Genomic DNA, 3,763 nt, shown 5'->3' on the forward strand with positions numbered 1-3,763 from the left:
ATCAATCTGAAAAATCTCTATCCCATCCACACACTACTCCTTTCCCCTGCCGAGTGAGTCACGCCTACCCCGAAAGGGAAATGGCTTAATAGTGTAATAATAGTACAGCACCAATTGATTCCGGCCTGGCTACCGTCGGGCAGCGCGACCATGCAATGACCGTACGCTCACCAGCGCAGCGTGACGATGCTGTCCGGATCCCGACCAGAAACCCAGGCCACAGCCCGACTTAAAATCAGACTCCTCTAGTAGCTCCCGGCTTAAAGCCGGGGTCTCCAGCCGTAGACTGGCGAACCCCCGAATTAAATTTCCAGCCGGGGTATATTAAAGAAATATTTAATTTCATAAAATTGGGATTGCTATTCAAAAACTATAGATCAGGAAGTCCTAAAAATCTTTGCGTTACATAGGACAAATTAGATGTAATAAAAGGACTTTTAAATTTTAAAGTGCTTAAAGCTTAGAGCCTTAAACTATAAGCGTTTTAAAAACTGAAATAGTCTAAGATTTATATTTCAAGTGAAAAAAAAATATTTTAAGTTTTGATTCTTAAGTTCTATTTAAGATGTTAAAGCCAATAAGCTAATTTATTTTGGGCTCAAAAATATTTAGTAGTAAAAAAATCAATCTTAAAATTGAGTTTTTTAAAATTTGAAAAATAATTCTCTACAATTAGATGACTCAAGTAAAATATAGCTTTTAAAATTCAAGTTAATATCTTGAATTATGAATACGTTCCTCTTTTTTTATGAAAGCAAGGTCCTAATTCATTTTTTAATACAGAAAACTTCAGCACAATTCGAAATTTGACAATAATGCTAGTTTCATGCTTCTAAATTAAATAAAAGATTAAAAGGCATTATGGAAGGTTTATCTGGTACTTATATTCTTTTCTAAAATTATCAAGATTAAGGGGTCAGATAAACCTTCCTTAGTGACTTTCATTTAGGTTCCTAAATTTTCAATTCGATATCTGATTCTGTGTGGACATGAGTTTTACACCTCATCTCTGGTGTCGCGAAAAAAATGCTGGTAAAGTAGCAATCTACTAAATATGACATGGCGTTAAAAACTTGTAACTCGCTACATGGAAGCTTCAAAAATAAATTTAAAGTCAATAGCTATATAGATTTAAACGGTTATACATTTTTTAACCCAAAATCATAGATAAGAGAACATCTGAATACTATATAAGGAATAATTTTTTTCAATTTATAAACATTCGAAATGTAGAAAATGAGACGTTTTAAAATTTAGAACCCTTTTTAAACAAAAACTTTAAAAATGTTTTGAATCTGTAAGTTGAGTTTCCTATAAGCATCTACCACTAAACCCACATATAGAATATCTGGAAGTTATACATATGAAGCAAACAATTTTATTCGAAAGTAATAATATTATCATAAAAATCAAATACTCAAAAGTGCGTTATAAATTTTCATCTTCTGATTGCGTCACGATTACCATAAAGATACTTCATGAATAATTACGTTCTTAACGTGAAAATAGAGTCAAACGAGTTTTCTTCAGGGACCTCTTGTGTGCAATATATTGCTGATGAATATATTAGATATGATTATTTAATGAATTTGTATTTTGCGATCGTAAATTTGAGACTTGGAATTTATGCGTGGAGTATGTTTGAATTTGAGATTTTGTGAAGGGATAGAAATGTCTCATTTTTACGACACTGGACACGTGGGTTAATTGTAACAATAGGTGATAATTAAAAAATATATAAGTGGATTTAAATCAGTAAATTATCTAATTGTTGAACTAAATTATATTGAATTGAAAATGACTTCCTAAAATTCGGTAAAATAAATATTTTTGTAAAATATACTAAAAATATTAAAATTACCTTTATTCTAAAGTATTGCTATATTATCTTAATTATCTTATCCTAGTTGGAAACGAAAATCGATGCTAGCCCAACTGTAAAATTCAGTAATGCCAATTAAGTTACCTTACTATATACGGATAGTCATTATAACTGCGCATTCTTTGGGATGAAAATAAGTGACATTAATCGTCTTTAAATCTTCTTTATTACATGGTGATACGGCTTTTGTTACCCATTTCTATGTTAAATATAAAAATACAAAATATTTTAAATATTAAACTGTAAAATATCAATAAAACATTTCTCTATTTTTAAAATCAGTTTTAAGAAATAAAACAAAGATCTTGCGATCTTTGTTTAAATCTATAATTAAATATAAATTATAATCCACATAAACTATGCTGTTTAGTCGGAATCAGTTATCCAACCAGAACTGAGAATAAATGAGAATTGTGCACATTTTACTTTTATGCTTCAATGGACTTTAGCTTTGATAGAACTAATCACACTTTGACCATTCCTTTTTCCCACAAAAAATCCTTTAATCATTTGATTAAAATGGTCCATATTAAGCATCCAAATTATTTTACAGTTACACGTAAAAACTAGATTTGTTTTTGGTGAAATCTTTGAAAGAAACAACACGATTGTCGATTGCTAATTTGATCTTGGAGTTGGGCTTGAATATTTTTTTGATTCTCGAAATTGGTTTTATTTTTATATTAAAAGCATCATCTTTTATAACAACAACAAAAAAGAAAAATACTTTTGTACATATAAAAGAAGCATCATAATATATCATCATTTTCAAATTTATTCATTCACTTTGTCCATATTGAAGTTCCAATGTTTCCGCTCACTTATCATGTATGTTTGTGCCTTGATTATTTTTCCACTTAAAGCTGTTTTATTTGAATAGAAGTTCTTTAGTTTGAGTTGGAACATAAAATTCTCATCATGTTAGATCGAGAAAACAATTATTTTTGTATCATTCTAAAATCATTAGAAATTAGATGTAGTATTGGGGAAGTTCTTTAAAAAAAGAACTAATTACAGCTACAGTTAGTTCGTAAAAAATAATAACTTGTTACATTTATAGTCACTGATTCAAATAACTTAGATAAACAACTTCGTTTTCAACGAAATACTTTTATACTTTACCAGAAAAAATTGTTGATCCAGAACCTATAAATCATTTCTTTAAAAATAATTTTCTGCAGTTTTTTATTTTAGCAAATTTGTTGTTTTCTCTAATGATGTCATAATAAGATTGTTTTAATTTTTAATTGGCCGCCAATTTCAATTTTCCAAAATTATGAATTGTGAGATCTTGCATTCGTGCTTTGACTATAAAGATATTTTAAGCACCTCATGTAAAATGTTCTTCTCGAGATAAAATTAATCGAATAAAAATTAAATATATAAAGCAGATTTTTTCAGTTTTGCCTAATTTATATCACGTAAATCCCATGGGAAATTCCAAGGCCCATTTTTGGTGGATAAATATTAAACGATTTGGCTACTTGATGTACTTTCTTTTTTTAGCCACATACGAAAACATTTTGCCATTAGGAGCAAACGAATTAAAAAAAACACTATATAAATAAGAACCTCTCTATTAGGCAATAGAAATAAGAACGTGTAAGAATCTAAACTTAAAATAAACATGTATTCTGTACTTACTTTAATTTTATTCATTTTTCCACAAAGTGATAGAAAAAGTAATAGCCTCTCCTGAGAACTAAAAATTTTCCTTCCTGCAATGAAGAAAATACCGATAAACGTTGTCTGTTCTATACTTTTTGTTACTCACGAATAAGTCTAAAAATGGAAAGGTGCCATCCACAAATTACTGAACGCAATTTTCCGACAATTTTGAACCCCCACCCCCACATGTGTCGCTTTTTCTAACTTTTCTCT

This window comes from Belonocnema kinseyi, chromosome 3 (genome assembly GCF_010883055.1).
Source record: "Belonocnema kinseyi isolate 2016_QV_RU_SX_M_011 chromosome 3, B_treatae_v1, whole genome shotgun sequence".
NCBI classification, from domain to species: domain Eukaryota; kingdom Metazoa; phylum Arthropoda; class Insecta; order Hymenoptera; family Cynipidae; genus Belonocnema; species Belonocnema kinseyi.